Here is a 22335-nt window from a genome sequence, read left to right as displayed (position 1 = left end):
TAGCTCCTATTAGCTCCTATTAGCTATTAGCTCCTGTCGTAAAACAACTCATGCAGACGGTTGCTATGGTGCTTGGCCAGGGTGGGCGATTTCAATCAGTGTGCTTTCCCGAACAGCATGCAAACTCTTAGTTGCCACATATGGGATCTAGTTCCCTGACCAGGGATTGAATCCTAGCCCCCTGCAATGGGAGTGTGGAGTCTTAGGCACTAGACCACAGTGACAGAAGTCCCTCGCTGTCTTTGATATTGTTAAATTTTGTTGTAATTTGTTTGGGTTTGTTATCTTTGTTTCAAAATGCTTGTGTTCCTCAGAGATTAATTATTTTTCTCTTTAAGTTCATCTTTATTTTTTGGCACAATGTATTGCCTTGGTTTTTTTTACTTTGAACAAAAGCCTAAGCCTTGGCTTATGTTTCTCAAAGGAATGTGTGTATGTGTGTGTGCACACATACTTTTGCATGAGAAAGGGATGGGGGAAGGGAAGGAGAGTGGAGAGAACAGAGGAGAGGAGAGATGCTTGTACTCATTAATCTGAGCTTCCCTTGTGGCTCATATGGTAAAGAGTCTGCCTGCAATGTGGGAGGCCCAGGTTTGATCCCTGGGTCAGGAAGATCCCCTGAAGAAGGAAATGGCAACCCACTCCAGTATTCTTGCCTAGAAACTCCCATGGATGGAGGAGCCTGGTCGTCTACAGTCCATGGGGTCACAAACAGTTGGACCACATTCAGCGACTTCATTTAATGTGTTCTATTATTTCCTCTTTCAACAGTCCACTTCTCCCTTGGGGTATTCTCAACCCCTCCACTAGAGGCACTGTTTGTGTCTCAAAGCAAATGGCTTTGTTTTTTGCTTCCTTTCCTGGTCAGGGAGTGAGGGACAGGGGAAATACTCAGGCGCCAGTGGGTACTACTTCCTCTGGCTTTCCACTCAGCAAGGTCCAGGCTCTGCCCTATATCCACATGGCTGCTCCCAGTTGATCCTGTTGTTTTCCATCTCTGTGAGATCAACATAATGGACACCATTCTGAGTCTGGGAAATCTGTGCTCATGCAACACATTTGTGCATCTGTGCATGTGTGTGTGTGTGTGTGTGTGTGTGTGTGTGAATGCACACACAGTGCCCTGTTTTGCAGAATTCTACACAAATCTGAAAGCCTTTAATGTTGGTCAAACTTGGAATGTTAATCAGAGGATGTGTATTATCGTTCTGGTCCCAGTTTAGCTGACTAGGATTGCAACTCCGGTTTTAGGTTCCTACAGGAGAAGACTCTTGAGAGTCCCTTTGACAGCAAGGAAATTCAACCAGTCCATCCTAAGGAAATCAATCCTGAATATTCATTGGAAGGACTGGTGCTGAAGCTGAAACTCCAATAGTTTGACCACCTGATGCAAAGACCTGCCTCGTTTGAGAAGACGCTGATGCTGGGAAACATTGAAGACTGGAAGAGAAGGGGACGACAGAGGATGAGATGGTTGGATGGCATCACTGACTCGATGGACATGAGTCTGAGTGAACTCCGGGAGTTGGTGATGGACAGGGAGGCCTGGTGTGCTGCAGTCTATAGGATCGCAAAGAGTTGGATGTGACTAAACTGAACTGAACAGGAGAATGAGAGGGAAAGAATTTAGCATGGGCATGCTCCACATCTATGCATACCCCGGTTGTAGCCCTATGGCCCTTCCCTCCATCCTCATCACCATTTGCTCTCTCCATTGTGACTTTCTGATTCCAAAGGACCACTAATAGGGCTTGTTTCCATTGCTGAGCCTGACTCTGAGTTCATAAACTTCTTCCTCCCTCTTGTGGCCTGCCCAGACTTGAGTGTAAGGTGAAAACTATCAGCCTGGACTCAGTTCCCCCATCTGACAGAACTGGGCTTCCTTTATTCTTCAACTCTCATGTGGTTCTTTAACTTTTCATGAGTGTATGTAGGTGGATTAACTTTTTCCCCAAGATGCCTGACCTAGTCTACTATAAAGAAATTCCAAAACTAGTTTACTATGGGAATAACACCTTAAGCTGGAGAGAGGCAGGATAGCATAGTGATTAAGAGTGTGGAGCATGGGGTCAGGTGACCAAGGCTCAAACCTCAGCTCTTGAGGTAAACTGATGCTTTTTAACTGAATAAGTTCCTTCAGCCCACTGTATCTCAGTTTCCTAATCTCCAAGGTATAGCTGGCTAAGGCACATCTTTTTCCCCATTATTTTTCTTCACCAGGTAAGCTCTATCACTGACCTTGCATTTAATGTAGGTGGCAGCCAGGTGGCCAAGGATAGTGGAGCTGAAACACAGCAGCCTTTTTGAAGAAAACAATATGAAATTAGACACAGGGCCTTGGAAGGGGCTATGCAAGTGAGGACCCCTAAATTTTTTTTAATTAATTTTTATTTGAGTATAGTAGCTCTACAATGTTGTGTTATTTTCTGCTGTACGGAAAAGTGAATCCACTGTATGTACACATATATCCCCTCTTTTGTAGATTTCCTTCCCATTTGGAGACGGCAATGGCAACCCACTCCAGTGTTCTTGCCTGGCAAATCCCATGGACGGAGGAGCCTGGTAGGCTGCAGTCCATGGGGTTGCTGGGAGTCGGACACGACTGAGCGACTTCACTTTCCCTTTTCACTTTCATGCATTGGAGAAGGAAATGGCAACCCACTCCAGTGTTCTTGCCTGGAGAGTCCCAGGGATGGGGGAGCCTGGTGGGCTGCGTCCATGGGGTCGCACAGAGTTGGACACGACTGAAGTGACTTAGCAGCAGTAGCAGAGCGCTGAGTCAAGTTCCCTGTGCTATGCAGCAGGTTCTCACTAGTGATCTATTTTATGCATAGTAGTATATATATGGGCTTCCCTGATGGCTCAGATGGTGAAGAATCTGTCTGCAATGGAGGAGACCCAGGTTTGATCCCTGAGTCAGGAAGATCCCCTGGAGAACAGAATCACAACCAGTATTGTTGCCTCAAGAATTCTATGGACAGAATAGTCTGTGGGCTACAGCCCGTGGGATCACAAAGAGTCGGATACAACAGAGTGACTAACACACACACAGAATATATATATATATATGTATGTGAATCCCAATCTCCCAATTCATCCCACCCCCCCTTTCTCCCCTTGATTTTCACATGTTTGTTCTCTACAATGTGTTTCTTTCTGCTTTGCAAATGAGCTCACCTGTACCATTTTTCTAGATCCCACATATATGCGTTAATATACAATATTTGTTTTTCTGACTTACTTCATTCTGTATGACAGTCCCTAAGTCCATCCATGTCTCTGCAAACAGCACAATTTCATTCCTTTTTATGGCTGAGTAATATTCAATTATATATGTGCCACATCTTCTTTATTCATTCCTTCGCTGAATGATGGACATTTTTAGTTGTTTCCATGGAGGACCCCCAAGTCTTAAGTCTTCGCTTCATTGCATATCCACTGCTACAATGGTAATGACACGGACTCTACTTTTCTGTTATTCTAGTCTCTATTCTATTTGAGTGTTCTTACTTAATACAGTCCCTGGAAGATAATAAGTGCACAATCAGGCTTAGCTTTTATTATTTTTGGAGGGGAAAATAGAGATCTGTGTTGAAATAAATGTGGAAATGCTATACAGCCTTTCACTCTTGGAAATTTACAATGCATGTTAACATAATTCAAATGTACAGATAGCTTGTAGCTTCTTCACCTTGTAGCTGATCTGGTCTTCTTCCCATGCTCACCATTCTCTGCTTAGAAAAACAAACAATAAAACAAAAAAAATGTCCAATCCAGTTAAAAGTCCTATCCAATATTTTAAATAATTCTTCTGGCTAGTTCTTGGGTTTTCTTGCATGAGATACCAAGTCTCTTATCTATCTTCTTTCCTCCTCCAGGAAAGCCAGATACCTGGGGAGAGAGGTATGTGGCTTACATGATCTTAAGATACAGGGGCAAGACAGGCTCCTGGGACCCCAGGACTCTCTCTTGGCTGCCTCCTCTCCATGAGGAGTAGTGGCTGGAGACTGCTGATCCTTCTCAACTTGGGCAAAGCCTCCTGTGGGCCTCACTGACAGACTCAGCCTCACTTTTAGGCTTCCAATGGCTATGGACCAGGGCTTATCAAGCTTTATTTAACATGAATCAGTCATCTGTAGAGCTTATTAAAATGCAAATTCCTTGATTTTGAGAGAATCAATTCCTAGCCAGGTTGATAAGAAGTCCGGGGTCCCCGAGGAAGAGAAAGGGGTCTGGGATTCTCAAAATGGAGATAGGGGTCTGGAATTTTCAAGGAGGAGTGAAAAATAAACATCTTTTTTCTCTCTCTCTCTACATTCCTTAGCCTTAGTCACATAAACATTTTTTTCTTTAAACTCAGAACTGCTGATTACAGAACAATCAACTCAGTTTAAACTCTATACTGTACTAAGGATTATATAACAACAATGTATCCTGCTTGAGGACAGTTTCTCCTTCCTGAAAACCTTCTGGCTAATCCTGTTATCTTAAAATGTAAATTATGGAAGTAGGTCTAGTAAGATCTTTACAATCTTGAGACATTCTTTTGATTTATTGTAACAACCCATTAAAAATGTATATAACTCCCTTGCTTAGACTAGTAAGGGGGGCACTCTACATCCCCCTTCTGATGTCTATGCCAGAAGCTTTAGCAGTCCCTTTTTCACTTTAATAAAACTCTGCTACACAAAAGCTCTTGAGTGATCAAGCTTGGTCCCTGGTCACGAAGCTAAATCTTTTTCTTCGGAGATCACGAATCCGACATCATTCATAGTAAGCTATAAGTTTCAACCCCAGATATTCTAATTAAGTAGATTTAGGGTAGGGCCTAGGGCTTCCCTTGTAGCTCAGTTGGTGAAGAATCTGCCTGCAATGCAGGAGACCCAGATTCGATTCCTGGGTTAGGAAGACCCCCTGGAGAAGGGAATGGCAACCCACTCCGGTATTCTTGCCTAGAGAATCCCATAGACAGTGGAGCCTGTCAGGCTACAGTCCATGGGGTTGCAAGAGTTGGACACAATTTAGCAACTAAACCACCAAAACCAGGGAAGGGCCTAAGAATTTAAATTTCTAACAAGCTCTAAGCCAGTGGTGATGTTGATGCTGTCCAATATGGGGGCACACTTTGAGTGAGCAAGCTCCCCTCTGAAATTTGTGGCTGCCATTTAGTCCTGCCTGAGAAAGCCAGCTTCTGAGGATAGTCATCTTCCCTGCCCAAGACCACCATCTGATAAGTTTCTCAGCCTAGAAAGCTAACGTCTTAGCTTCTGTCTGTCTGCATGCTTGGCAGGAGTGGGGGTTGGCAGGGGGGCCGTGCAGAGAGAACTTGTTTCCAGAAAATGGGGGAAGGCAAGAGCTGTTCTCCCTGCCCTGCCTTTGGCATTTTCTTGCTTACTGAACACTCTTCCCATCTCCAGGCCAAAGCCAGGAAAACAGAAACAGGTTCACCTAAAGGCTTTTTCTCAGTATTTTCTCCAGAAAATTTCGTGATAGCTATCTCCTCCACCCTAAAACACCCACAGAACTGAGTCATTTGTGGAATATATTTGGCACTTCCATTAGAAAATATTCAAAAGAATTCAGATGCATTATGAATAAGAAATTATTGTTTTGCTTCTCTGTTTTATTTCTGGATTTTCTCTTTTAAAATGAGAAGTGTCATGTTCCTTTAAAAATATGCCTTTAGGGATTAAAGACTGAATATTACCTGAAGTTTTTTTGGGAAAATACTAGTGCAAGTGCTGACAACAATTACCTACAGGTGGACTTTTCAAAGGAGTCAACCTCCATGGCCTTACATGGAGATCTCAGGACCCAGTATAAGCAATGAAACAAAGAGGAGGACAATCAGGTACTTGTTATTTAACCATTTGTTCTACATTGAAACTAGAGGCTTAAAGTACCCAAGGAATGATATGGGGAGCTACATGATTATGCACTTGTAATGGAACGAAGTTCTTAAGGAGGCTGCCTGCTGATGAGTGGGAACATTTTGACAGGCAATATGTGAGTTTTGATGCTCTTGAAAAATAGTCTGCACGGCATTTGGATGGGCCAGTGAACTGATTGTTAAACTGAATGTGGCTTGTGTCAGCTTTTGTCACAAGAGAAAAGTAATATGTATTAAACCACTAAATGGTTAACTGCTTATGAATGGATTTTTTTTTTTTTGAGCTGTAATTGACGTGCAGCATTATACGTTTCGGGTGTGCAACATAGTGAGTCACAACGTTTAAAGCTTATATTCCATTTATAGTTACTATAAAATATTGATTGTACTTCCTGTGTTGTACGATATATCCTTGTAGTCTGTTTATTTTATGCACAGTAATTTGTTCTCAAAGGAGGAGTTGAGCCAAGACTGCAGCCTAGTGGTGAGTCTGTTATTGTAGGAAGTGGCTGGGCCATTGATGAACGCTGCCTTTGAATTCAGAGTGGGAACACACACAGACAAGTGTCCTGGCGCCTTTCTTGTGTGGATGGACCTTCAGATTATGTTGTAAGTGGGCTAGAAATGGATGACTTTAATCGGATTCCTGAAGCTGTTCACTTGATGTAGCATTTTCTACAGGGTCTGAAGCTTCTGATTACATCTCTCAGTTTGTCTCTTTAAAGATGCAGGAACACAACATTGTAAATCAAATATACTCCAGTAAAAAAAAATAAAAGAAAGAAAGAAAGAAAGAAAAAATAAATCTAAAGATAAGTTTAAATAAAAAAAATTTTAAGCTGGAAAAAATAATTTTAAAAAAGAGGCAATAGCAGGACCAGTGGACTAATTTCTCCTGTGTGCTTGTTTAATCAGTTCTACTTTACAGCAGACTTTTAGTTGCTTTTATCTTTGTGATTGAAGAGATTACACTATTCTGTAATCCAAATAAAATTTTCATGTAACATGATACTAGATATCATTCTCATTATAATGTTCCGCTTTTTGCAGCCGTGGGGTTTTTGCTGTTGTTAATTTGGCTGTGTCCCCTGGCTTTCAGGATCTTAGTTCCCTGACCAGGCATGGAACCCAGCTCACCTGTAGTGGAAGCTTGGAGCCTTAATCACTAGAACACCAGGGAAGTTCCTTAATGTTCCTTTTACATAGCTTTATTTTACCAGCAAAATTCTAGCTGTGATTCTTTTTTCTTTGTTTGCTCTTCCAAAATCTTTTTCTGAAAAACTTGGTATTTGGGTGTGAAGTCTGCTTATTCCTCATGTGATAAATCAGTCTTGTGCTTTAGTAAAGGTTATCAAGAGATAATATCATTAGCTTTTAAATTCTTTCTTTACCTCAAGTCTTCCACATTTAATTCAAGTGTATTTTTAGAAGATGTCTTAATTCTTTCAAATTTATATTCTCCTAAGTTTGGAATATATGACTCTGTAGCATTGCCAAAAGCAGATAGCTCACAATTACAAAACTTACTGAAGTACTTTGAGTACACGAAGCCCATCTGTCAGTGAAATGATGTCCTCTACATAATTCAAAGGGGTTTTTTTTTGTCTCCAATGCCACCTTAATGAAATGGTGTTAGATTCTCTTGTGCTCTTTAACACAGCTTTTGTCTACAAAAGACAAGGACTTGACTTAAACGAGGGGCGGGGGATGGTGAACCAAGAAATCAGCCTCTGTTCTTGATGCAGGAATCAGTGCTGGAATAGTGAGTTATCTGAGAGAGCTTTCTCTATGCTACTCCTTTTTTGGGATATACGTTGAGAAGTCTGTTACACAAAGAACACAGTGCCTGACGTGGCACTCTAAAGGCAATCTGCTATTAATGAAAGTTCATGGGACTTGCAACAACATGAATGGAACTGGAGGAGGTTATGCTTAGTGAAATAAGTCAGACAGAGAGAGATAAGTACTGTATGCTATCTCTTAATGTAGAATCTAAAAATCAACTAGAGAATATAACAAAAAGAAACGGACTCAAAGATATAGATGACAGACTAGTGGTTCCCAGTGGGGAGAGAGTAGGAGAGGAGAGCAAGATAGGGGTAGGAGATTAAGAGGCACAAACTAAATAAGACACAAGGATATATTGTACAGCACAGAGAATATAGCCAGTATTTTGTAATAGCTATAAATGGAGTATAATCCGTAAAAATTTTGACTCTGTTACATTGTACACTTGACACTAATATAGTATTGCAGATCAATTGTATCTCAATTTAAGAAAGTTTACGGGCAAAACACCGTTCTGTAAACTAATTAATGAAATGTTGAGGGCAACAAAATAAGTCTCCCCTCCCCAAGACACTTAATTATACTGTGGAAGGAGGACGCAAGTTAATAAAACAGCACAACAGGTCTCAAAGCTATTGATTTTCAATGAATACTTACAGAAAGCTATGTAAAATGTATGACATGAGACAGTTTTACCCTCAAAATCTTTTTTAAAGCAATGTCTTTAATAATCCATGTTTATTAATTGTTCTTGAAGTAATGTATTAAAAATGAGGATACATTATATACTGCAAAGTGTCATTATATAAATTTTTATTAACAAAAAATCATGTTGTGTTAAATATGTGTAGCACTTAATGGTATCCTTTTTTAAAAAGAGAAATGCTTATCCTTGAATAATGCCCTAGTTCTCATACATAAGCAAAATCTACAAGGTTTATTTTTCAGCTCTCAAAGAACTATTTTATGTGGGATTCTAAATGTATCAAAAAAAAATATAAGGAGTATTATACTATTTTATTGCCTTCTCTAACAACAAAATCTTCACTTGGTGGTTAATGTTACTTTAGATCCATAGGAAAAGCTCCTGGATATGGAATTGTTTACATGCATATTAGAAGTTACAGAATTAAGAGTTTAGATAAAGAAAGACAAAGCAAACAAATTTTGATCCACAAAATCATAAATTTGGGAAGGGCAAAAGTTGTAAGAGAAAGGGGTAGAGTAGGTAGTTTTTATTTAAATAATAGACATATATAAATGACATGAAAAGAATTGGCATGCTCCTTTTTTTTACTCTATGAGTTTAAATAGATGATTTCCAGGCAAGAGTACTGGAGTAGTAGCTATTCCCTTCCTCCAGGGGATCTTCCCAACTCAGGAATCAAACCTGCATTGCAGGCAGATTCTTTACCATCTAAGCCAACAGTTGTTCAGTTGCCAAGTCATGCCCAACTCTTCACAACCCCAAGGACTGCAGCATGCCAGGCCTCCCTGTCCTTTGCCATCTCCCAGAGTTTGCCCAAGTTCATGTCCATTATATCAGTGATGCCATCCAGCCATCTCATCCTCTGTCACCCTCTTCTCCTTCTGCCTTCAATCTTGCCCAGCATCAGGATCTTTTCCGATGAGTCGGCTGTTCACATCAAGTAACCAAAGTTTCAGCATCAGTCCTTCAAGTGAGTATTCAGGATTGATCTCCTTGCTGTCCAGGGGATTCTCAAGGGTCTTCTCCAACAGTTCAAAAGCACCAATTTTTCAGTGTTCTGCCTTCTTTATTGATTGTCTAGCTCTCACAGCTGTACAGGACAACTGGAAAGACCATAACCTCGCTTATACGGACTTTTGTTGCAAAATGTTGTCTTTCCTTTTTAATACACTATCTAGGTTTGTCATAGCTTTCCCGCCAAGAAGCAATCACCTTCTGATTTCATGGCTTCAGTCACCATTTGCAGTGATTTTAGACTCCAAGAAGAGGAAATCTGTCGCTATTTCTACCTTTTCCCCTTCTATTTGCCATTGATGGGACCAGATGCCATGATCTTAGTTTTTAATATTTAGTTTTAAGCTGGCTCTTTCACTCTCCTCCATCACTCTCATCAAGGGGCTTGTTAGTTCCTCTTCACTTTCTGCCATTAGAGTGGTATCATCCACATACCAAAGGTTATTGATGTTTCTCCTGCCTATCTTGATTCCAGCTTGTAACTCATCCAGCCCAGCATTTCTCAAAATGTGCTCTGCATATTAGTTAAATAAATTAGAGCCACCAGGGAAGCCCCTAAATAGTAATAGATGGCTAGAAAGAGAACACACACACTCTCCTCAAGTTCTGACATATTTGTGTATTTGGCTAAGGTCACATAGACTTAATGGAAACCAGCTGGCCACATTTCCTGGCTTACCTCAGTGCAGCTTCTCTTGGCCACCAGAGCCCCTGAAAAGAGGGATTTACAACTGCTAACACCAGCTGCACGAGGCAAGTCTTTCTAGATCTGGAAAGCTTAATTTTGTCTTGTGCTTTGTATACCAAGGACATATATCACTATTTAGGAAGCCTTTAGGAAATATACAGGCTTCCCTGAAAGCTCAGTTGGTAAAGAATTTGCCTGCAATGCAGGAGACCCCAGTTCAATTCCTGGGTTAAGAAGATCCACTGGAGAAAGGATAGGCTGCCCATTCCAGTATTCTTAGGCTTCCCTTGTGGCTCAGCTGGTAAAGAATCTGCCCACAGTGCAGGAGACCTGGGTTCAATCCCTGGGTTAGGAAGATCACCTGGAGAAGGGAAGGATTACCCACTCCAGTATTCTGGCCTGGAAAATTCCATGGACTGTACAGTCCATGGGGTCGCAAAGAGTCAGACATGACTGAGCGACTTTCACTTTTCTTTAGGAAATATATGGCCCATTGTAAAAAAAAAAAAAAAAATTGACATCTGGGACTCTGGTTTTCTAGTCTAACTTGGTAATGAACTCATTCAGAGGAAAAAACTAGACTGAATGCCCAAATATTCACAAGTGGTGTCCAGACTCCAGCTTTTTGGTATCTTGGAGAGCTTGTTTTCCTACCACATACTCTTTCCTCCTTCAATCCCGTATCCCCAAGGCACTACCCAGAGCAACAAATCAATGGGATACAGGGAAATGAATAGTAAATTTATAGATGATAAATCTTGGACAAGCTCAGTGCTCAGGCAGATCTGAGAGAACCAGTAAAGCTTTGCCCTGTGTAAATGTACTTTGTAAAAAAAATTAATTTATTTGATTATGTTGGGTCTTAGTTGTGGCATGATCTTTCATTGTGGTGCACAGGCTTACTTGCACCATGGCATGTGGGGTCTTAGTTCCCTGACCAGGGATTGAACTCATGTCCTTTGCATTGCAAGGTGGATTCTTAACCACTGGACCACAAGCAAAGTCCCTAAATGTATTTTTTATACTACTACAAAATTAAAATGTATGTGGAAAAAAGCATCATAAACTGTACTTGCCTTTCATGATCAGCAAGAAGATGATTGAAAACGAAGAAAAATTTGTCCCAGTAAATTCTCTTAGTCACATTTTTCTTCCTCCTTAACTATTAGCATAATGTTTGGGATAACAGTGAAGGGAATAAGACAAAACTGAGTTCCAGTCTCAGCTTACATTTCTCTTTGTTCTTGTCACTTGCTGTGAAATACATGGACCAGTGAAGTCAGCATCGTGGGGGGACTTGTTAAAAATGTAGAATCGCAGTCTACATCTTATATCAACTACATTAGAATCTGCATTTTAAAAGACCCGTAGGTGATTCACAGCATATTCAGTTTTGATAAACACTGCTTTATGTAACTTTTTGTAACTGAATATCTCTCCTCCTTTGTTTCTCTTTGATCAGATGATGAGGGTGATCTAGATATTGTATAGGAATTTTCAAACTGAAGGGAACCTGTAGTAAGGGTTAGTGGTTTAGGGCATATGGACTATGGAACCATTGTGTCTGGATTTGTTTCCCAATTCTGCCACTTACTAAGTGGGCAGATTATACAGCCTCTTTGTGCCCCAATTTCCTCACTTGAAAATAGGAATTTTAATAGTTTCTTCTTCAAAAAGTTGATGTTTATAATTGAGTTTATTATAAAGTAGATTGGCGCTTGATACAGAATAAGCACTATGTAAGTATCAGCTCTCATTATGAGTTAAGATTCTTGACTGATAACATTCTAGAACATATGGCGGTGCCAACTGACTTGAAAGTTACAAGTGAGTATATGTGGAATCTAAAATACAACACAAATGAGCTTACTTACAAAACAGACTCACATACATAGGGAACAGGCGTGTGACTGCCAAGAGAGAGAGGGGAGAGGGAGTGTTGCAGTGGGACTTTGAGACTAGAGGATGCAGACTGGTGCATATAGCGTGGATAAACAAGATTTTACTGTATAGCACAGGGAACTATATTTAATATCTGTGATAAACCATAATTGAAGAGGATAGATGTATTATATGTATATAATATCCTATATATATATATAATACATATATAGCCTATGTGTATTATATCTTCCATAATGGAAAAAGATACATACATGTATTAATATAACTGAATCACTGCTGTGATTCAGCAGAAATCACTGCCCTGTACAGCAGAAATGAGCACATTGTAAATCAATTATACTTCAATTAAAAAAAACTTATGTTACTAATTGAGGGTGTTCTATTAGTGGAGTGTGAAAAATTGAGGAGGCTTTATGGAGGAATGGGAATTCAGAATAGTTTTATGGGATAACTAAATTCGGAAATGATTAGAGACAAAAACCTTAAGAGTTTTTCAGGTAAAACCAACTTAGAGGCAGTAATTAAGGTTTGAAGAGGGACAGAAAAAATCAGGGATCATGTCTGCTAGGTGCCAGGGATTTTAAGGAGGGCATAGGGTGACTAGAGCAGAGGCTTGTTGGACAATTGAAAGGCTAAGATTCAGTTCAGTTCAGTCACTCAGTCATGTCCGAGACTTTGCAACCCCATGAACCGCAGCATGCCAGGCCTCCCTGTCCATCACCAACTCCTGGAGTCCACCCAAACCCATGTCCATCGACTCAGTGATGCCATCCAGCTATCTCATCTTCTGTCGTCCCCTTCTCCTCCTGCCCTCAATCTTTCCCAGCATCAGGGTCTTTTCAAATGAGTCAGCTCTTTGCATCAGGTGGCCAAAGTATTGCAGTTTCAGCTTCAACATCAGTCCTTCCAATGAACACCCAGGACTGATCTCCTTTAGGATGGACTGGTTGAATCTCCTTGCAGTCCAAGGGACTCCCATGAGTCTTCTCCAACACCACAGTTCAAAAGCATCAATTCTTCAGTGCTCAGCTTTCTTCACAGTCCAACTCTCACATCCCTACATGACCACTAGGAAAACCATCACCTTGACTAGATGGACCTTTGTTGGCAAAGTAATAGCTCTGCTTTTTTAATATGCTGTCTAGGTTGGTCATAACTTTCCTTCCAAGGAGTAAGCATCTTTTAATTTCATGGCTGCAATCACCATCTGCAGTGATTTTGGAGCCCAGAAAAATAAAGTCTGCCACAGTTTCCACTGTTTCCCCATCTATTTCCCATGAAGTGATGGGACCAGATGCCATGATCTTAGTTTTGTGAATGTTGAGCTTTAAGCCAACTTTTTCACTCTCCTCTTTCACTTTCATCAAGAGGCTCTTTAGGCCTTCTTCACTTTCTGCCATAAGGGTGGTGTCATCTGCATATCTGAAGTTATTGATATTTCTCGCAGAAATCTTGATTCCAGCTTGTGCTTCCTCCAGCCCAGCGTTACTCATGATGTACTCTGCATTTAAGTTAAGTAAGTAGGGTGACAAGATACAGCCTATTGGATCCCCTTAATTTCAGACTTAAAAAAATGTTAGCTTTTACTGTAAGGAATATAATATATATACATATTTGTGCTGGAAAGTAGAATAAAGTGATAGGAAAACATTAACAAGATGGCTCAGTAGAAGAGAGCAGTAGAAATAAGAAGCTAGATTTGGTCGTTAGACACAAAGAATGTGTAGGGGAGGAGGCAATAATGGCTCCAAGACTTTAAGTCTGAAGGACCAGTAATGTGATGGTACTTTTAGCAAAGATGAGAATGTTGGAAGCATAACTGCTTTCAGGAAAAGATGTTTGCTTTGAAAGTGTTGTGTGCAGGTGATGGGAATGTGTGTTAAAAAGCAAAGACATCATTTTGCTGACAAGTGTCTGTGTAATCAAAGCTATGATCTTTCCAGTAATCATGTACGGTTGTGAGAGCTGGACTATAAAGAAGGCAGAGCACTTAAGAATTGATGCTTTCGAACTGTGGGGCTGGAGAAGACTCGTGGGAATCCCTTGGACAGCAAGGAGATCAAATCAATCTGAAAGGAAATCAATCCTGAATACTCATTGGAAGGTCTGATGCTGAAGCTAAAGCTCCAATACTTTGGTCCCTTGATGTGAAGAGCCAACTCATTGGAAAAGACCCTAATTCTGGGAAAGATTGAAGGCAGGCAGAAGGAGAAAAAGGTGACAGAGGAGGGCATGGCAACCTACTCCAGTATCCTTGTCTGGAGAATCCCGTGGACAGAGAGCTTAGACGGCTGGGCAAATTAATAAAACAGTATTAAAGGTGTCAAAACCATTGATTTTCAGTGATTACTTACATTAGTTCAGTTCAGTCACTCAGTCGTGTCCGACTCTTTGCGACCCCATGGACTGCAGCATGCCAGGCCTCCCTGTCTATCAAAAACTCCCAGAGTTTATCCAAACTAATGTCCATTGATTGTTGATGCCATTCAACCATCTCATCCTCTGTCGACCCCTTCTCCTCCCACCTTCAATCTTTCCCAGCATCAGGGTCTTTCAAAATAAGTCAGTTCTTCGCATCAGGAGGCCAAAGTATTGGAGTTTCAGCTTCAACATCAGTCCTTCCAATGAACGCCCAGGACTGATCTCCTTTAGGATGGACAGGTTGGATCTCCTTGCTGTCCAAGGGACTCTCCAGAGTCTTCTCCAAGAGTCTGAGCATCAATTCTTTGATGTTAAGCTTTCTTTATAGTCCAACTCTCACATCCATACATGACCACTGGAAAAACCATAGCCTTGACGAGACGGACCTTTGTTGGCAAAGTAATGTCTCTGCTTTTTAATATGCTGTCTAGGTTGGTCATAACTTTCCTTCCAAGGAGTAAGCATCTTTTAATTTCATGACTGCAGTCACCATCTGCAGTGATTTCGGAGCCCAGAAAAATAAAGTCTGCCACTGTTTCCACTGTTTCCCCATCTATTTGCCATGAAGTGATGGGACCAGATGCCATGATCTTAGTTTTCTGAATGTTGAGCTTTAAGCCAACTTTTTCACTCTCCTCTTTCACTTTCATCAAGAGGCTTTTGAGTTCCTCTTCACTTTCTGCCATAAGGGTGGTGTCGTCTGCATATCTGAGGTTATTGAAATATTCCCCAGAAATCTTGATTCCATCTTGTGGATTCATCCAGCCCAGTGTTTCTCATGAGGTATTCTGCATATAAGTTAAATAAGCAGGGTGACAATATACAGCCTTGATGTACTCCTTTTCCTATTTGGAACCAGTCTGTTGTTCCATGTCCATTTCTAATTGTTGCTTCCTGACCTGCATACAGGTTTCTCAAGAGGCAGGTCAGGTGGTCTGGTATTCCCATCTCTTTCAGAATTTTCACAGTTTATTGTGATACACGCAGTCAAGGGCTTTGACATAGTCAATAAAGCAGAAATAAATGTTTTTCTGGAACTCTCCTGTTTTTTTGATGATCCAGTGGATGTTGGCAATTTGATCTCTGGTTCCTCTGCCTTTTCTAAATCCATCTCAAACATTTGGAAGTTCACGGTTGATGTATTGCTGAAGCCTGGCTTGGAGAATTTTGAGCATTATTTTACTAGCGTGTGAGATGAGTGCAATTGTGCAGTAGTTTGAGCATTCTTTGGCATTGCCTTTCTTAGGGATTGGAATGAAAACTGACCTTGTCCAGTCCTTTGGCCACTGCTGAGTTTTCCAAATTTGCTGGCATATTGAGTGCAGCACTTTCACAGCATCATGTTTCAGTATTTGAAATAGCTCAACTGGAATTCCATCACCTCCACTAGCTTTGTTCATAGTGATGCTTCCTAAGGCCCACTTGTCTTCACATTCCAGGATGTCTGGCTCTAGATGAGTGTGAGTGATCACACCATCGTGAGTATCTGGGTCATGAAAAATCTTTTTGTACAGTTCTTGTGTGTATTCTTGCCACCTCTTCTTAATATCTTCTGCTTCTGTTAGGTCCATACCATTTCTGCCCTTTATTGAGCCCATCTTTGCATGAAATGTTCCCTTGGCATCTCTAGTCTTCTTGAAGAGGTCTCTAGTCTTTCCCATTCTATTGTTTTCCTCTATTTTTGCACAGATCACGAAGGAAGGCTTTCTTACTTAAATAAAGCTATGTAAAATATATGACATGAGATATATTTACCCTCAAAATCATTTTGAAAACAATGTCTTTAATTGTTGAGGTTTATTTATTGTTTCAGATGTAATGTATTAAAAATGAAGATACGTTGTATACTGGAAAGTAGCATTATATAAATTTTTATTAACAAAAAAGCATGTTGTGTTAAATATGTATAAACTACAGTGATCTGAAAGCACCTTAATAATATCCTTTAAAAAATGCTTTTCTATGATTAGTGCCCTAGTTCACATATAAGAGAAATCTACAAGGAGCTGTTTTATGTGGCATTCTACATATATCTAAAATAAATATAAGGAGTATTGTTCTATTTTATTTCCTTCTGTAACAACAACAAAAACCTTCACTTGGTGGTTAATGTTACTTTAGATCATAGGGAAAACCCTTGGATATGAAATTGTTTACATGCATATTCAAATAAATAACAGAATTAGGACTTTAGGTAAAGAAAGACAAAATAAACAAATTTTGACCCACAAAATCATAGATTTGGGGAAAGTAAAAGTGGTAAGAAAAAGGGGGTGGAGTAGGTAGTTTTTATTTAAATAATAGACATATATAAATGACATGAAAAGAATTGGCATGCTCCTTTATTTTTACTTTATGGTTTTAAATAGATGATTTCCAGGCAAGAATACTGGAGTGGGTAGCCATTCCCTTCTCCAGGGGATCTTTCCTTCCTTCAGGGGATCAGTCGTGTCCGACTCTGTGCAACCCTATGAATCATAGCCCTCTAGGCTCCTCTGTCCATGGGATTCTCCAGGCAAGACTATCAGAGTGGATTGCAGGGCCTTCCTCCAGGGAATCTTCCAGACCTAGGGATCGAACCAGTGTCTCTTACATCTGCTGCATTGACTGGCGGGAATTATAACAGACTGAATTATGGGAAGACAGACAACATAGCCTGCTGTTATATAACTTAATGTTGTCAATCGGCCTTAAGCGTATGCCCATTTCCATTCCCTTTCACTGACTGACTGTGGGCACAAGCCCTACTTTGCACCAGGCATAACCAAGAGGAGGAGACTGGAAGGATAACAGGGGGAGCCAAGCGGGATCAATAGGAAGGATGACCTATCAAAGGATGATCAATAGGAAGACTCCTTTGGGAGTGTCTGATTAATAAAAGATTTGTCTGCTTGAGCTGAACTGAGCTTCAACTTGTCTGTTGGTCTGCACCTTTTAGTCTGTCACTGCAAATTATTGTTGCAGTGAGACAAGAACTGATGAAGAGAAATAAACCAACCTCACAAAAACAAAGCCAATAATGCTTTTTCCTTTTATTGTATTACTGAGCACTTCACTAGCATCTTACAAAGGTAAAACCTTAAAATTCTAGAATGGAAACATCTTTGTTTTCTTTATATAGTTCAAATTCTTGTCTGTCTTTCCCATTAATCTAAATGAGTTGCTTTTAGATTAATTATTAATTTGTATTAATAATTAATTAATTATTAGCTTATTTATGAATCAACAAAAGAACTTGAAAGGAAAATGAGCCTCAGATCCTTTATCCCGTCATTCTGTTCCCTGGACAGCATTTGTACTCAGACTCAAAGAAATTTAAGAACAAATGAATCAGGTAGCTTTCAGACTTTTCTACATCCTCCTAGGAGGCAAAAATAATGTTTTTGTCCAGGAAACAGCCCAGCACAATTCAGTATCCATGAGACTATTAACCATCACCAATACTATTTATCAGTCTCTTGCCTTTAATGAAACAGGAGCAGAGAAATTGAGTGGGAGGGGGTATGTGTGTTATCATAATACTGATCCTTGGGTAAAAAGTGCATTTATGAGCAAATCTAGTACTGCCTAGCAACTGTCTCTAGGCGAAAGGTGGCTGGAGTCGGCTGCTGCTGCCGCCTTTCAGGAGCCATCTGCCTGCCTCTACACACCTCCTGGGATATCTGTTTTGGATGATCTGAATTCCAGTTTTAAGGTAGAATTTTTCTTAGCCACTCTTAATATTAAATATTTTGCTTTTTAGTGACTGATACAATAAATGTACAATTATTACTTTTAATCCACCTCTGAATATAATGTAAACATATAGATCTTCTAAACTACACTATAATATGTCTGAAGTCAGGAGCTTCGGTGATTTTTTAAAAATGTTCCTATCTGTTCCTTTTAGGCTTGACACATTCTTCAGTGGTCTAGGATAATAACCCAGATTTACACCCACTTCCAAGAGCATAAGATATGGTGTTAAACATACCCCAGGAACTTTCAACTCCTCCTGAAAAACCCATCCCTGGCCACCTTGTATTTCTACATTTCTACTCCTGCTACTGACTGGGATTTATTTTCTTGCTTCTGGCCCTTGCAGCAGGATACAGCTCAGCTAAGAGCAGTGAAGCAGGAGTTTCCAGAGGAACCAAGGGTTACGCCAGAACTTGATGAGGGACAGACAGGCCATCTTAGTGGAGAAGTCTGTCCAGGGAGAAGGATGGTCATGAACACTGTGGCCTCCACTGGCCGAGTACTTCCTGATACTCCTGGTCGGTCAGTCCCTCTAACCATGTCCAAGCTGCTTATTCCGAGTCCCCACGTGCTTCCCTAAGTATTCACAGCATTCGGTGAAACATCCGTCTGTTCTTCGATCCCTGTGGATGCTTGGAAGTCTCGCCCTCTTTCCTTTCCCATTTTCTTACTGCTATCCAGTCAGTATATTCAGTTCCACGGGGTCCTCTGAAAGCCCTATTCCTTTGCAAATGCACTTCACTCAACCCGCTTAGAGTATATTCCATTGCATCTTTATTTCAGACCTTATTCATGTTTCAGCCCCCTCAAACAGAGCCTGCTCTTTGTGCATAACCTTAACCTCATAAACCAGAGCCAGGGGGCAGGTTGTCATCCACTTTAGCCGCCTAGAGAAGCCCTTCTTCATTTGGGAGACAACGTATATAGCATTTAGGATCATGGGATTTGGATTTGAACCTATATTTTGAGATGTTGAGTAGATCACATTACATTCCTGAGTCTCGATTTCCACATCTGAAAAAGGGGAGTTGTGTTTGCAAGGCTATGGAGATTAAATGTACTCATCCTTTTCACAAATCGTTGCTACTTACCCTGTGCTGGGCATTTTTTTCTGAGTACTCAACAAAACAAATCCTTCCCTCATAAAGCTTGTAGTTTCATGAGGCAAGCAAGTTGACTATACACTGATAATTACAAAATCTAATATGGGAGAAAATATAGGGTGTGGTAACAAAGGTTTATTTAGAGGTATAACTTAGATGGTGGAGAGGTGGTCAGGCGGCAAGGCCTGAGGAGGTGCATTTAAAGTGAGAGGAGCAAGACAGGTAGGATATAGGCAGTGGAGCAAAGGAAGGAGAGAGGTTTGTAGGCAGAGGGGACCTTACAGGCCTTTGCAAGAGACAGTGTATGTCACAGGGCATGGTTAGAGATGAAGGCAGGGCACACCGTTTGTGGGACCCGAATGTGAAGGCCAGATGAAGGAGTGTTAATTTCATTTTAAATGTAATGAGAAGCAATGATTTTACATAAGGGTGTAACACGACTTATGCAGGTAAAAAATGTCTCTGAGGGCAGCATTTATTCAGTACCTATTCAGTAATTGCTGTTACATTCACGTGGGCTTTGCTCTGTAGTATTTATTGAGTGCAGTCTCCCTGGGTCACAGTTTTTCTCTAACCCAAACTCCTGCTGCCTTCTGTTGATAAGCTCAGCTTCTTCTCCTATTTCAGAGCGCCTGACATCCTCAACTCCAGGGGCCACCCTACAGGAGACATGTGCCAGTAAACTCCTGACCACAATTTCTGACTTTCCAATTCCTGCCACACTTACCCATGTCCAGGCCTCCAGGATGGTAGGAGATAAGGAAAGAAAGATAGGCCAGAGCCAGCTTGTGAAGGGTTGCTTTGAGCCTAAGGAACTTGAGATTTATCCTACAAGCATAACAACGCAGCCCTGATGCTGGGACTTGCTGCTGCCTCTGCTTGCTCTTCCAGGGTCTTCTTCAAGCTCCTAGTCATGCTTTAGAGTCTGGCTTGTGGCTCAGACGGTAAAGAGTCTGCCTGCAAAGAAGGAGAACCAGATTCGATTCCTGGGGTGGGAAGATCCTCTGGAGAAGGGAATGGCTACCCAGTCCAGTATTCTTGCCTGGGAAATACCCTGACAGAGGAGCCTGGTGCAGGCTGTAGCCCACAGAGCCTGAACATGATTGAGCTACTAACACTTTCATTTCACTTTTGGCTTTTGTCTCTTCTAGGAAGACTGCCTTGGCAAAGAAGGTAGTTAATCATGTTACATATTGCATATAGTTCTTGGTGCTCTTACACTGCATAATCAATGCTTTTTTGTGTGTGTGGTCTTCCCTATAAGACCACAAACTCCTTGAGAGCAAAAACTTGTATTCTTATTGCATCCTCAGTACCTGACATAAATGATTTCATTAAAATTTGACTTTGTCAAGTTTTTTGAGTTTTCAGTTTCCACTAAAAAGGAAAATACCCTAAAAAGATTGGCACATTGAAAGTAAATATTGGTAATTTCCTCATATAATTATCTAAAATTGTGTTACTTTGCTAAAGTTTATCCAGATATCTTTGCTCTAAAAATTGGCATGGGGTTTTAAGAAAACTTTATATTTTTCTTTATTTTAATTTGATTCAGTCAGTTCAGTTGCTCAGTCATATCTGACTCTTTGCAACCCATGGACTGCAGCCCACCAGGCTTCTCTGTCCATGGGATTTCCCAGGCAAGAATATTGGAGTGGGTTGCCTTTTCCTTCTCCAGAAAATAACAGTTTTCTATTGAAAAGAAGTTATGTAAATGCAGTCAATTTTATTTATAATTTATTTATTTTGTTCAGTCACTCAGTCATGTCTGACTCCCTGCTGCCCAATGGACTGCAGCACACCAGGCTGCTGTCCTTCATTACTATCTCCCAGAGTTTGCTCAGATTCATGTCCATTGAGTTGATGATACTATGCAAACATCTCATCCTCTGTCTCCCTCTTCTCCTGCCCTCAATCTTTCCCAATATGCGGGTCTTTTCCAATGAGTCAGCTCTTTGCATCAGGTGGCCAAGGAATTGGAACTTCAGCTTCAGCATCAGTCTTTCAGTGGATATTCAGGACTGATCTCCTTTAGGATGGACTGGTTGGATCTCCTTGCAGTCCAAGGGACTCTCAAGAGTCTTCTCCAACACCACAGTTCGAAAGCATCAATTCTTCAGCGCTCAGTTTTCTTTATATGAAAGTTTTCCCAACTCTCACATCCATACACGACTACAGGAAAAACCATAGCTTTAACTAGATGGACCATTGTCAGCAAAGTAATGTCTCTGCTTTTTAATATACTGTCTAGGTCTGTCATAGCTTTTCTTCCAAGGAGCAAGCATCTTTTAATTTCATGACTGCAGTCACCATCTGCAGCAGTTTTGGAGGCTCAGAAAATAAAGTCTGTCACTGTTTCCACTATTTCCCTGTCTATTTGCCATGAAATGATGGGACCAGATACCATGATCTTAGTTTTCTGAATGTTGAGTTTTAAGCCAGCTTTTTCACTCTCCTCTCTCATCTTCATCAAGAGGCTCTTTAGTTCCTCTTTGCTTTCTGCCATAAGGGTGGTGTCATCTGTATATCTGAGGTTATTGCTATTTCTCCTGGCAATCTTGATTCCACCTTGTCCTTCATCCAGCCTGGCATTTCACATGATGTATTCTGCATATAAGTTAAATTAAATAAGTAGGGTGAAAGTATACACCCTTAACGTACTCCTTTCCCAAGTTGGAACCAATCTGTTCTATGTCTGGTTCTATCTGTTGCTTCTTGACCTCTATACAGATTTCTCAGGAGGCAGATAAGGTGATCTGGTATTCCCATCTCTTTAAGAATTTTCCACAGTTTGTTGTGACCCACACAGTCAAAAGCTTTAGTGTAGTCAGTGAAGCAGAAGTAGATGTTTTTCTGGAACTCTCTCGCTTTTTTGATGATCCAACAGATGTTGACAATTTGATCTCTGGTTCCTCAGCTTTTTCTAAATCCAGCTTGAACTTCTGGAAGTTCTCGGTTCATGTACTGTTGAAAGCTAGCTTAGAAATCTTGAGCATTATTTTGCTAGTGTGTGAGATGAGTACAATGTATGTTTGAACATTCTTTGGCATTGCCCTTCTTTGGGATTGGAATGAAAACT

This window comes from Bubalus bubalis, chromosome 2 (genome assembly GCF_019923935.1).
Source record: "Bubalus bubalis isolate 160015118507 breed Murrah chromosome 2, NDDB_SH_1, whole genome shotgun sequence".
NCBI classification, from domain to species: domain Eukaryota; kingdom Metazoa; phylum Chordata; class Mammalia; order Artiodactyla; family Bovidae; genus Bubalus; species Bubalus bubalis.
The sequence above is the reverse complement of the archived record's forward strand: the minus strand, read 5'-3'. Positions refer to the sequence as shown.